The 14,514-nt window shown below is 45.5% G+C and overlaps 1 protein-coding gene across 5 annotated transcripts in view; it reads right to left on the bottom strand.

Moving 5' to 3' along the window:
* The window catches only part of Tln2 (talin 2), a 377,519-nt gene that overhangs the window by 337,468 nt on the left and 25,537 nt on the right, over positions 1-14,514 (bottom strand). The window lies entirely within an intron of this gene.

Raw genomic sequence — 14,514 nt, forward strand, 5'->3', positions numbered from 1 at the left:
GAATCAATAAAACCCGGGTTGGGCTCTGGGTGTGGCCTCTGTGCCAGGGAACCATCATCTTGGCTAGACTTAGGACCCCTTTGCTCCCATATATAACTGTATATATGTCTTAGGGTCTTTATTCTCACTTTGGGCTGCACTAGAAGTGGTAGATTGAAATTAACTCACCAGAATTCCAATAACTTCTCCTTGAGATTACAAATATAAACCTTCCTGGACCACGACAAGGACAAGAACGGGATCTCTATATGCAATCTAATGTCAGGTAGCCCAACCATAGCCAGTCTGGAACAGCTCAAAGTCCATGCAGGAGTCCATGGTTTGGAGAACAGGTTCCTGACCCCTCCCAGAAGGGTGCAGCTCCACAGGCATATAGCCCTAGAGCCACCCATACCAAACTCAGTCCTGGCCCACTCAGAGTAAAGTGTGGCCAAGTTCTATTTTGGTGCCATGAACCCCTCATAGAGGCAGTCAGACAGTGAAAGGCTAGAAACCAGCTTGTTGCAACTAGATACAGCAAGAGCAAAACTGGAAACTGTGGAGGGAAGGCTGGCAGTTGGGTTCCTCATACCCTCAGGGGATCTGGTACTTGGAGAGTGGGGGACTCTGTGCCTGGAGCAGTTCTGAGATAGAAGACAGTCTGCAGAACTTGAACCTAGTGCTGGGGGCCTCTGCCCATTCCACACTCTTGGCCACTCAGGCAATTCCAGATGCTTCCTTCCCCATCCCCTGCAGCTGTGCAAATCCACTTCGCAGGGAGCCATGGCTGGAATCCCACCACCTCTGTAAATCACTCTCCCACCTTCAATTCCTAAAATACCTCATCAGCTTCACAGGCTGCCTTCCACTTCAACTAGTCAAGAGTCCATGATGTAACATGGGAGGAGGAATGGGTGTCAACCTGACTTGGTAACACCTAGCAGATTGGTTTAGCACATTTCTCAGTATGTCTGGATGGCTGACTTACTGAAGGCCTAAGACCACTATGGGTGTGAGTGGCACTGACCAGCAGGCTTCTGGCCTGGATGGAACAAACAGGGAAAGAAAGCCTCACTGTTTCTTCAAAGGAGCTCCAGTCTTTGCTGTTGCCTTTGGATGTCTGTCTCCCAGCTTCAATGCAGACTCTGTTTCCCGATAGGAATTCATACAGGAACCTGTAATAAACTCATGTCCCTTGCTGGATCTTCCGTCCTCTCTGCATTCTTCTGCACCTCACTCTACAGGTGGCCACTGTAAACCTACCTTATAAATCCTATCCATATCTTGTATGTAACAGTAAATCTATTCTTCTAGTGAACTCTGAGACAGTCCAGGAGACCAAAAATGTGCGGAGATTAATTTTAAAGGTTCTGAGAAGATCCTTGACAAATAATCTGTTTAATTTTCTTTTAACTCAGCAATTTCTAAACTCAACTATCCTAGATACCCATCTGTCCAGGAAAACCTATTACCTTCTTATAGAATTGATGACCCACAAAACAGTTTGGAAAATACTCATCTTTTCCATGCGTTTAACAATTAATTCTGCCATGTCTGACTTGAAGAGTTATTTAACCTCATGCTATTTAGCTCTGCATGCATTCACATATTAACTTAAGGATGGGTTTCAGCTAGGAGCATTTTTGCATGTCTTTAAACTCTCTATGGCTTCTAGTCTGACCCTTACAAAGCCAAGATAGCTGAAAGTGTCAGATCTGATAGTAAAAATCACAGGTGTACCTTAGAACACAGGGTTTTTTAAAACTGTAGAAAATCACGTTCCATTCATTTTGTACATAAGGAAACAGAAGCCCTGAGACTTAAAATGGATTTTCCAATGTCGCCACAAGGCAGTAACAGAACCACAGGTAGAACCAAGTCTCCTTCTGTGATTTAAATGATGACAACCCTTCTGCCTGATTTTCCACCTGGTAAAGCAATAGATTTGAACACCACAGGCAGTACATTCAAAGGCATACACAGGCATACCTGCTAAAAGAAGTGAATACAAAAGGAAAATTCAAGAACTACCAGAGCTCTTCTGAACAGAAGCTAAGCCCTCTAGAGATCCCAGGATGTCTGCTAGGAATGTAAGGCTTCAGAGCTCAGCTTTAAGAGCATCAGGAAAAGACTGTGACATCTGTAGTGTGTAGAACTGAGAAAAATATTTGAATGTCTATTGAAATATTACAGTAACAATTTCAACATTCACTTCATGGACAGCTATGGTTATACAAGTAAGGCCTGATCACATGCAAATAAACGCTACTTTGGGACTTCAGTGCATGTGTGTTCACGTTATGTGCCACGTACACACATGTGTGAGTCACTGCTGATTGTTAAAGAGGGCAAGTAATGAGGTCACGATTCCTCACTTGTTTCCCAGCCTAGAGGCATTGTGGGATCAACTCCAGCAAATTCAGTGTACACACAGTCATCTGGAAACTTAGGGACCTTACTTACTAATGCAGAATCAAGCCTCAAGACTGGAGGTATTGGTCTCTGCACCTCTACAAAGCCAAGGTGACAGAGACCCACCAGTGGGATAACAATCACTGCTCTGGAGGCCTGAGGCCAGCTGTATCTCACTTGCAGCAGGTACTGCTGCCTGGACTCTGAAACAGACCCAGTTCTTCTTGCAAGGATCACTTCCCTCTCCCAACAAGGACAGTGGGCCTCGGTACCTCCAAGCAGTGCCTTCTCCCCTTTCCCAGAACTTCACCAATAGAGCTGACTCTGAGCATTCTCCCAGAGACTCTCTGGTTGTGATACCTAATAATTTTGTTAAAGAACAAGTCCTGATTCTTCATATCCTCCATTCATTATTAAGGTCCAAGTAACCCACAAACACACAGGCACCACACCGCAGATAACAAGCAATGCTGCACAAAGCCACAGCTGCTGCAACACCTCACACCGCACACCCCCCAGCAGCAGATGACTCTGTGCCTGCCCCTCTGCCCTGCCCAATAAAGCATGCCTGAATACATACAAAGCAGAGACAGTCTCATTATAGGAATTACCTTGCTCCCAATTTTCTACTCAGTCATCCCCAAAGTTTAGTGCCTTAACTGGTAATTAGTAGCCAATTACCTCAACACACCTTGCAATCGGTCATGACACATCAGTGAGTCAGGACTGTGCAGTTAGGAACTGTTGACTAGTTACTGGTGGCATTATGCCGGTTCTAGAAATGGAGACAAATAGGACTAAGAAAGGAGTTTTTTTTAGAAAGTGGAAATACTGACCAGTTCAAAATCCTCAGAGTCTAGGTGGTTGCATTTTATAGGATCAGCTATACTGAGGGAGTCTGTGGAAACCGGTAAAAGCTTCAAGACAAAGGCCTGCACTTCTTTAAAGAATGTATTTCTTACTTGATAGTCAAACTAGACCATCCACATACCTCCACAGAGGTCACCCAAAGACATGATCTATCTGAGATGCCTATCCTCCTCCTTCACACTCTCCAGCTTGCTTCCTCTCTGGCTGAGCTATCTTGGGCTCCTTTGCAAGTTCAAGCTACTCTGCTACACAAAGAGCCCTCAATTCTCCATGATCCACATTGCAGGTGCTCCGTAATGGCTCCTGGACTGGGTGGTGAATTCTGTTAACACCAAGGCACTGATGTATGGGTACCATACAGACTGATTCCCAGACTCCACCAGGTGGAGCCGGGGACAGAATGGTGGAGTCTCACTGACTTTGTTTGGGGTTTGGACATTTTAGTAGATCAGGTGTCTGGAACTAGATGGAGACAAAAATGGATGACATGGTAACAAAATCCTCATTTTGGCTTTAATAAAAAGCTCATTCATCACCCAACATACTTTCCTACTGCCCAGATGTTAGCATTTTAACAAAAATATAAAACTTTGACCAATAAAGCTCATCATCCAACATACATTATTTGTTAATGATAGTAAGCTGCAGTTTTCCTGAACCGCAAAGGAAGCAAAAAAGTGATGAATGGGAAACAAACTCTATCATCGGACATTCAAATTAGTTATTCTATTTAAATTATAGATGACATTTCTTAAACTGGCTTTTCAACGAATATACTACATTTATGACTAAAATTCTTTCCTGTGGTAATCTGAAAAGCGCCCTCCTGGTGTTCACGCCCCGATGCTATCCCTCATCCCCAGAACCTATGAACATGTCACCTTACACGGCAAAAGGTACTTTGCAAACATGATTGGGTGTCCTGGATTATCTAAGTGGGCCCAGTGGGACCACCAGGGCCTTCAGAAAGAGTGCAGGGAGGAGGGGCAAAGTCAGCAGTAAGGAGGCAACAAAGCAGACTTCAGAGAGAGCTTGGAAGATTCTGCAGGCTGGCTGTGAAGATGAGGTCCCAGGCCACACTGCACAGGCAGCCTGAAGAACCGAGACAAACCCTGGTACAGATTCTCCGAGGAACAGGAGTCTGCTGACATTCCGAGCGGACAACGCCTGAGCTCCAGAAGCCTAGGACAACAACTTTACGTTGCTTTAAGCTTATGTTTGTAGTTTTTTACAGGGTTAGGGTTAGGGCTAGAAGGCCGAATACTAAGGTACAAGGGGGAAGGAGTTCTTCGTTTTCTTTTATATACTCAGTGTTACGCTTTGGTCACCTAACTGTGTAGGGATTTCACATCAAGCAATTCTGTGTATGATTTCCCAGCAGACACCAGGGCTGTCCTCCAATTCATTCAAGTGACCAAGTGACTATCTAGAGATGGGATCAGTCCCACAGGTGGTGGGGCCAATTCTATAAAACGGCACACACACACACCCCTCCCCCACTTTTCACACTAGTCTCACAGACTATAACCCCCTCCTTAGTCCATTCATCTGCTACAGCAGCTCACACAACCAGGGAAAACTCTCTACTACATCCACTTATCACCAGAGGTACTACAAAGGACACAAGTGGAACGGCCAGAGGGAGAAGGCGGCAGGGTGAGGTATGGGGATGCAGGAGGACACGGGGCTTCTGCATCGGTCCAGCATGCCACCCTCCGGGACAGCCACGGGTTCAGCTCAATGGACTCTCCCTATGCACATCCTTCTGGGGTTTTCTGGAGGCGCCAGCACGTCGATGCGGCTAAATACCTCACCAGCCACTGGAGACTAACTCAGCGTCAGCATCTCTCCCCTCCCCAGCACTCTTGTAGGACTAAAACCTCAACCTACGTGACCTGATGCTACCTCCAAGCCCACAGGGTCAGAAATGAGGGAAACTGGGCAACAGCCAGCTGAGACAACCTGCCAGAAAACTGCTTGGTGTGCAAGAGGAAATTCTACATGTCTGGTATCAATCTCTAGGAGAGGACAAACCAGGGAGCAGGAAGAACGTCTGGGCTTTTCTCTATTTGTGATTGAGTCAGGGTTTTCTATAGTATTCAAAGGTGGGTCTTTCTGACACTCCTACCAGTTAAAAAGCCCTTTATAAGAATGCAAAATTAATACAGGCTGGGCCAGGAGCTTGAGTCTTTGATAAACAGCTTCACAGTAAATCCAGTCCCTATACCAGAACCCTCTTACACTGACCAACACATGACATCACTGGCTCCTGGACAGTAAGCCAGGAAATGTGCCCCAGATCATGAATGCTAAGTAGCTGAGAAATGGAGAATGTGCTTGTGGAACAAGCTATCTGGTACAGAATGCACCCAAGCCACCACATCCAGAACTTGGCTTTGTCTCCATGGGCTGTTTTCTAAAAGTCAGAAATAGCCTTGTTTTTATAGGCTGCTTCCATCCAAACAGAATTTGCTGTAATAGTCATTCATTTGTGCTTTTGATATTTACTGAGCATCAGGTAGGGAGGATACAAAAATGCTTACAATTGCTTCCAGCTCAACTTTTGAACAAATAAAAGGTGTGCGCCTCTATGATGTGCATGCGGCTTGGCATGACAGCTCCTTTTTAGGAAATCATCAATCCTAAGGAGAGGAAGAATAGTCAATAATTCCTGCTGGAGTAGTCCAGGAGGCCACAGCCAGGGGCTAGATAAGGATGGGGGAAGAAGAGGAGAGAGAAGGAGAAAGGTTGCCATGGAAATGCTTGCCACAGTCAAAGAGGACAGCCAACACTGCCCGCGCCCAGTCTCTGGGCACGAACACTCTCCTACTATCCTTTAGGATAGGGGCCTGCTACCCCCCGCCTCTCAAAAAAATTTCTGTGCCGTTTGATTGTATTTACTGATCTGCAGGCAGGACTGTGCTCCAGCCAAGTTCCTAGTACATCTTATTCAATGACTGGAACCCACACCACATGCTTAAGTAAGGAAAGAGGAAGATAGGCAAGAATTTAGGACAATTTTATCTTCCTTCCAATTTAAATACCAAGGCCAGGCACAGTGATACACGCTTGTAATACAAGCATTCAAGAGGCTGAATCAGGAAAATCACTGCATGTTCCAGCCAGTCCTGGACTACAGTGTAAGTTCAAGGCCAGCCTGAACTACGTAATGAGGTCCTATCTCAAAAAAAATAAATAAAATAAAATAATTGCCAGTGGTCTAAATCTGCAAGTTAGCTCAACCTCAAGCTTTCATGGTACATTCATTAGCGCTGTATGACACCTCTGAGCGATAACAAGAAGCAAGTTCATGAGAGGCCCAAACTGAGAACTGAAGGTCAGGAAGGCCCAGAGAAGGAAGACACAGGGATGCCAAGGTATAAAGCTAATAACGAGACGGAGATAGGCAACCCAGTGCCTGTCATATGCCAGGTTCTTTGGGAACCTCTGTTAAATGTGAACGCTGCCAAACCAAGTGGAACAGACTACCAGGGTTCTCCAACCCGGCCCAAAACCCAGTCACTGCACCTGGCAGGCTTAGCTTGGTGCTGAAGCCAAGGAATCCTAATATTAGAAAAACACTGACCCCAATTAAGCCAGAGGTAGCTGGCACAAAGACATAAAAATACTTTCTTGCCTCTTCATTAATGGCTTTTGACTCCCTCCCATATCAACTTTTCAAACTACGTTCACTAAATCAAGGTCAAAATCCCAATGTTCCCATAGGACAATGTGTACCCAAGGGAGAAAGTCTAACACTCACTAGAGACTTAAAGTCAGCCACTGGCTTTGGTCACTCCCTAGAAATAAGGAAGTTTTCTCACTGTGAGTTTCCAGTAGCTGGTGGCATGCTGACCCCACTCATAAAAACTGGGTGAGAGCCGTCAAATGTTCTGCGCCTTAGCATCCATCTGAGTCCAAGAGGCCAATCACGTCTTGTCTGATATGACAGCTCTAATCGACTGGCAGTGGTGCCTCTCCTAGGATAGGTGGGAAAGTATCATGATCTTCTAGCAACGTCTGCCATGTTTGCAAGACAGAGAGTGACAGCGCCCGGACCATGCGTGTGCTATCTCGCATCTTAAAGCTGTCAAATGACATCATATATGTACATACACATACATTCATAATCATATATATCATCTGTATTTTTTCTGATTAACTCTGAAGAAAAATAAAACAAATGCCATCTTGCAAACAGCTAGATCTAAATCATAATTCTATTATATAATCCTAACTATGAAAACTTTTTTAAAAGAAAATATGACTCCAATTTAAGTCCTGCATGTACTGGCATAGGTGCTGCTGGGCGGATACCATGGCTAGGTCTGGCCAATCAGAGGGCCTTCTTCACCCCAGGTTCTCAGATTCACCTTCGTACCTGCCCTGGCTCAGGGAGATGACACTGAGGGGAACCCAGCAGGATAAAGTGAAGCAACCCTGCCAACCACCATTTTCTGGCCAGGGCACCATTGCAGGGGATTCATCCACGTGATCACAGAGCCTTGCAAACATCCTTACTCTGGTGAATGCTGGACCTTCCTAACTCAACTTCTCTTGTACCTGCAACCCTGCCAACACTAAGGGACTGATCGATGATACGCTCAGCTACGTAGGATGAGTAATAAGTACTCTAAGTACTCAGAGGTGAGGTGATCACTAACTCATTAACACTTAAAATGACATAGGCCTGTCAAATCTTAATACACAAAGCTGCCTTTCCATCCTCAGAGGGGCATGAGACTGAATAGAGTCTGAACAGGAAAGCACCTTGCTGACAGACTCAGCTCTGCAGACAGGGTTGTCCTCAGCATGCAAAAATACACCTATTTGCCCAGGGGAAATCATAAGACCCTCTGTTTCAATATCCTGCCAAATGTGCCAAACATGAAGAGGTAATCTGCCTGTTCCCTGGTACCCCTGCTTCCTGTGAAACTACCTCTACCCATCAGATTGTGCTGTGGGCTCTTCCCACAGTGTGGCTGCCAGATGTCCTCAGCAGAGTCTGACTCTCCTAGCGAGGCTGCCTTGTGCAACTCTGGGAATGCTCGCTGGCGCAAGCTCATCTCATTGCACTGCCCCCAATGCCTGCCTTCCCTGTTTGCTGTCAGGAGCCCAGGATACCAGCACCTTCACAGGTGAGGGGGAAGGGAAAGGGTGACAGGTGCTCCTCCCACAACCAATCATCTGTCAATCTACTTATTGAATGATAGTTGGAGCATAAATAATTCACAGTTGTGCTAATCTATACAATTTTTTTCTTTTTCTTTTTTTTTTGTCTTTTTGCTTTTTTGCAGACAGTGCTACTACACCCGCTTGTCTCAAGGGGAAAATAAAGCTTAGGACTTACAAACCATCATACCAAGTTGGTGGGCACACATACATATTCAAATCCTGATGCTTTTCCAAAGTATAGTTTTACAGGAGCAAAAAGTGTGTCTCACAACAGAGGGATCAGTATCCTTTGACAGGCACGAGGATTAGAGCTTCCAGCCAGTAAAGTTGGCATTACCTGTCCCCAAAGCAACAGATCAATGACTATGACCTTTGATCAAATGTCCCTGTACCAACAGACTCCTAGCGGCAAGGTCAAAGAGAGCTAATCTTCATAACTAATTATACTTATTCCAGGTCACAAATGTCACATAGGAGGCAGACAGATAACAGTGCCCACCTCCAGTACAGATGCAGACATTCCTAACCCATCACCACACTTCTGGCCACTGACGCTGCTGTGGACATCATGGTCTCTCCCACTTGTGTCTTCTGAGCAGCTATCTCCTGTCACCAGGAGGCAGCACTGAAGATGCCACTGAAAGCATTCATCAGAAAGCATCCTGGCTGCAAGAAGACTGCACACCAGCACGGGAGATGCCCTTTTAACAGCCCTTGATGCTACTTTTCCTAAAGCAATTCATAATCAATAAAAGATGAAACAGAACCATGCAAATAACAAACAGCCACAGTGATCAAAGTCCAGTCAACAAATGTGTCAGAAATCTAGTGAAATGTTAAGAGCATATAGATAAAAGAGAAAGCACAGAAACAAAGAATCACAGAGCAAACAGCCAAATCTGTAGCACAGCCCCAGAGACTTCCCAAATAACTGGACTCTTCTGAGTAATCCTCTGAGTCGCCTCTCTGTGGCTTGCCCCAGCCATACCGGCCTCCATCACTTTCTCAAATATCACAAGCTCCCATCAGCCTCAAGGCTCATTGGCCGACTCCCTCTCTTCCTCTCTCCACCGACACCCTGCCACCTACTCCCAAGAGCAGTCTGGCTAATTCCTGCTGAGGTTACAGGCTTAGACACGTTTCCTCAAGAAAGCCTTCCCTGAGACCCTGTGACCACCAGACCCCATACCACAGCAAGAGACCAGGTTCCCTTTAAAGGCACCCATCCTAGGTTCTAACAACTCATGGTTTGAATTCCCTCTAAGCAGAAGACTGGCCATGCTTGCCATGAGATCTGTGAGGGCAGGGCAGAGGCTCACTTTGCTCCCCACTGTGTGGCCCCCAATTTCAGCAAGATGTCGGGAACCCACAGGGAAGGACCAATGGGTGCAGGCATAAATGACAAGCAAACATCTAAGCTAGACGTGAACATCCAAGAGGAATTTAGTAGCAGATGTGTGACGCAGAAGCCAATGGAAAGACTGGAAAAGCATGCATCTGTATCAGAAGTTTAAAACAATTAGGCACAAAAAACACCCTGATCAATTGGAGAACACAGGAAAAAAATGGTTACCATGAAGCATGCTATGAAACCTAAAATTTATAAAAGATAAGTAAATTTGAGTACAGAAAGGAAATCACCTGCAGTGAACCCACTAACACAACCAAAGATAAAACAGAGGAAAGCACTGACATCACAGAACAGAACGCTAACTTTCCAAAATGGACAAAAAGAAAATAGAAATCAGTAAGAGACAAACTTCAACCTGGGACTTCAACCTCACACATAAGGCGGTGGTACGTGGCTGTAATCCCAGCATTCAGAAGGCCGAGGCAGGCAAATTATACCAAGTTTGAGAGTAGACTGGGCTACAAAATGAGCTCAAGACCAGCCTGCATTGCATAGTGAGACCCTGTCTCAAAAAGACCAAAAAAAAAAAAAAATGTTTTTTAAAAGGGCTGGAGGTGGAGGTCCATGCAAAGGTCCTGGGTTCAGTCCATACTACCAAAAAAGGAGGGAAACGGATGAGGCTGAGTGCACCTATGCAAACAGACATTTTCAGACTAATGCAGTTTACCACTAGCAATGGCATCTTCAGGAAGAGACCCTGTTCCGGAGGTCCTGGAGGACAGGGGCAGGAGGACACTAACTTTCTCCTGCATACCTCTTCCTAGTCTTTGAAATGTTTACCCCATGTGAGATTTACCTTCTTTAAAAGTGTATTGAGAGACAGAAAAAGAGAGAGAGAGAAAGAGAGAGAAACCTAAATTACTGAGGAGTGAAGAGAATGTAAGCAGTGGCTTGAGTCATTCAAGATTCAAATAACCAGGGCCAGAATGGAGGTGTAGAGGGTAAAAACAATGCCTTACAGTAGACTTGATGTACGAAGGCCACTAGAGGCAAAGACACAGGGTGATGCTCTGTCTCCAAAGCAGGAAGCACCACGGCTCTGAGAGAACCCTGGAAGCAGGCTGGTGACACAATCACTGGGTGGTGGCGAGGACCAAACAAACATGCAGATGCTGAGATCTACTAACATGGAGCTAGACCTGCAGCTCATGCCCTAGAAGGTAGCACTGGCGATGGTCCCCTGGTCCAGGGATGACCCTCTGCTTCTCAGCAAGCCGTAAGGAACTGTTTCTCCAAGACACAGGACACAGAGGGCTGCTGGGCCTGGGGGTTGATTTAGCAAAAATGGTACAAAGGGAAGACAGGAGAAAAAGGCCTCAGACTCCTGCATCAGGCCATCTCCTAGGTCCCTGTAGCCAGCAACAGTGACTACCTCTGAAGGAACTGAGTGGAGAGAAAGCTCAGGCACTCATGCTTGTATTCAACCTTGCCCTGCACCCAGCTCCAGCCCCAGAGCCACACTGTTCACCACATCTGCCTCTCTATCTGGGACCCGAAGCTTCTGACAACCCAACTATCTGAAAACAGAGGGCAAGTGACAAGCTGTGGTCTGCTTTGGGAACTATGTCAAAACACATCTGCTCCAGAGCTCCCTGGCTCACAGAAACAGCACAGAGCCTTCCCTTCCTGGTGCTAGTTAGGCAAGGGATTTCTGGAGTCAGCAAGCTCTATTGGAAGCAAGAAATCCTACAGATATGTATTCTAGGGCTGATAGCCGAGGACCTTAAATTAATCATGGCTGAGTGCAACCTGTAAACATAGGTATTCAAACCAGCTAAATGATCCCAAGAACACAGTAAAAGCTCAATAAAAACATCTACTGCCGTTCCTTGGCTTCTAAGGCTCCAGACCTCAAAACACTAAAAAGTAAAAACTCCTGTTACAGACAGCTAAGTTAGCTAGAAATATAAATTAGGTAGTCAGATGGGGCTAGGCCCTCAAAGTGCAGGAGACAGATCCCTGGTGGAGGCAACAGACACCTCCACAGAGGGCCAGATCTCAAGACAAAAGATAAAACAAATGCACCCACATACTTCCTAAGGATAAACATTGGGGATTGATATGCTACATAGATACCAATAAGCCAGGAAGACCTACTGACCCACCACTCCAGCAAAGGCCCCTGTTCTGTTTCCTGCCAGCTTACCATGTGATTTGCTTCCCCACTGGATCCCCGTTTAATCAACATTACCTGAGCAATCATGCTGGTCATCTTTGTGCCCACCTTGTGATTTCCCACTTTTCCCACCTCATCACATAGTTTTGCTCTATAAAAATCCCTTAAAAAGGGAAGGTGCTGGGCAACCCACCCTGGACCCCCTTCCGTCACACTCAGACATAAGCTTTCTTTCCCCAGTAAATGCATTCTGTCCTTAACCTCTGTTTTTCCTAGAATTCACTTGTCGATTTTAGAGAACCGAAGTTGTACAGGACACCTAGCAAGCTGGGAGCTTCTTTCCCCTACAGCACCCCAACACCTCTGGCACCCCTTCTCTCCCCATACCATGTCGGAAGGCACTGTGGGTGCCTCCAGCCCACTTGGCTTTGGCTGTACAGTGGGCCCAGATCAAAGCTGCTCTCAGATGGCAGATAAATGAGCAGGCACATGGGGGAGCTCATCTTTGCAAGAAACACAGGCCTTATAGGAACAAGAGTATCAGCTAAGTAAAGATGAAGGCTTCTTCCCCATTTTTATGCAGGATGGTCACATTACAAAATGCACTCACAGGTCATCCTTTTCTTCCCAGCTCCATACCATGACTTCGGAAGCGCCTGGAAACTTCTAAGTCAGTGCTACTTATTTTTCCCAGTGTCACACTAAGTCACTGCTATGTTCTGAATATGTTCCCCAAAATTCAAGTGTTGGAATCCGAATTCCCAATGCAACAATGTTGGAGGTGCTCAGATCATGTGGGCTCCACAATCATGACTGGATTAGTGTCCCTCGTGCCCAGAGGGTCTTGCATGAAGGCACAGGTTGGCTCTGAAAGGTCTTTACCTAATGCCCAGCTCAAAGTCAGGCTTCTTAGACTCTAGTGAGACTCAACTTCTGTTCTGTACGAATTACTCAAGACTCCAAGTATTCTGTCACAGTTGCACAAAGCAGACCAAGTCATTTCCCCTTAAAATGCTAAATTACTTTCCTATCGTGTTGGTTGTAAATGCTTTCCAGAGATCTCTTCTGATGAAGAATCACATAAAGGTATCTTTAGTGACAAAAATAAACTAAACAAACAAACCAAAATATTAAGACACAGACCCTGAAGGCACACAGCTCAGATACTTTGATACTAGGAAGAGGTCTACTAGGATTGTCATCCTCATTCCAGAGCTCCATTCCAGAGCTTCATTCCAGAGCTCCCCAAGGGGTGCTCAAAATCCTTCGGGTGCATGAGGGAGAAAGTGACCCTCTGCACTAGTGCCCCTGACACTTTGTTCCAGACAACCTCTAGGAAACATAAACACTCAAGTTGAGCAGGAGCACAGAACTAAATCTGAACATACTTCTGATCTTCCATCTTTGAGCAATTTTCATTTATTTGGATATAGTTATTTATTTAGGGGAATAGATGCATATTTTTCCCTTTGCTCCCTCAAACTTTTCCCAAATGGGGAAAGCTAAAGAAAACTGGACCTTTCTATATTTGCTGAGCTTAAAAGATTCCTTCAGCATCTAAACCTAAACCACCAAATTCAAGCAAGCCACTTGTCAATATTTGGTTTCAAAATTCCAAGGTCGGAGACCACATGTGGTCCTCTCTGCACAAACCCAGAGGAGCCAGCACAGCAGCAGCCGCTCCTCTGTGAACTGATCTCAAAGGGTTTGTTCTAGCATCCTGGGGCTATGACACATGTTTTGGTTGCTTAATTATGTAATTATCTGGTCTCATGTTTATTATGTCATCAGTCCAAGTCAAATTATATCCACAAATAGGTAGGGGATGTGCACTGGGCCTTAATTAGGTGTTTATCCCTAGGGCTATGCTTTTCTGATCTCCGACTGAAAACCTAATGTTTTCCAATGCTTATCTGAATGTATGGTCATGAGCTGCACATGACCCTTCCTCGATTAAGAAAGGACCACATACACAATGGTGGCCTGCAGGATTAGGTCACCTTGTGAACACTTCATCTTCGCCTACATAAGTAGACTATAACGTTCACACAATGAAATCATCTGAAGATGCAATTCTGTTCTCCAGGGACCCATACTGTGAACAGACATGTACACACTAGTAACATGCATCTGCCTTCTGCAAGAGGGACAGAGCACACACTCCCACCTGATCAAGCTCAGAGATGCCCAAAACAGTGCAATTGTCTGGTTAAAGTTGTAACAGTGCTGCAAAAAGCTGTCTGTTAGCCAAAAGCTGTCTCCCTCCAGCCTCACTGAGCGCCTGGGGCTCAACAGTCAGCCTGCACTCAATTATTTCTCAATAAGAATCCAGAGCATTTTTCTTCGTCTTGTTTTCCCTGCTTTATAACCTTTCCCACTTCCTCCAGGAAGCCTTCAGATCTCCAAACCAAACTGATCTCTTCAACAGCTAAGCCAAGCATCACTCAGTAACCTTCCTAGGCAATGTACCCTGAATTACTCACGCTCCTACATCACCTTGAAATCGTTCCTTCTAATGATCTCACTGTTGGATTGGGCCATGTTTTATAGT

Source organism: Cavia porcellus, unplaced genomic scaffold, assembly GCF_034190915.1.
Source record: "Cavia porcellus strain 051 isolate PalLab524CR breed Dunkin Hartley unplaced genomic scaffold, mCavPor4.1 scaffold_38, whole genome shotgun sequence".
Classification (NCBI taxonomy): Eukaryota; Metazoa; Chordata; class Mammalia; order Rodentia; family Caviidae; genus Cavia; species Cavia porcellus.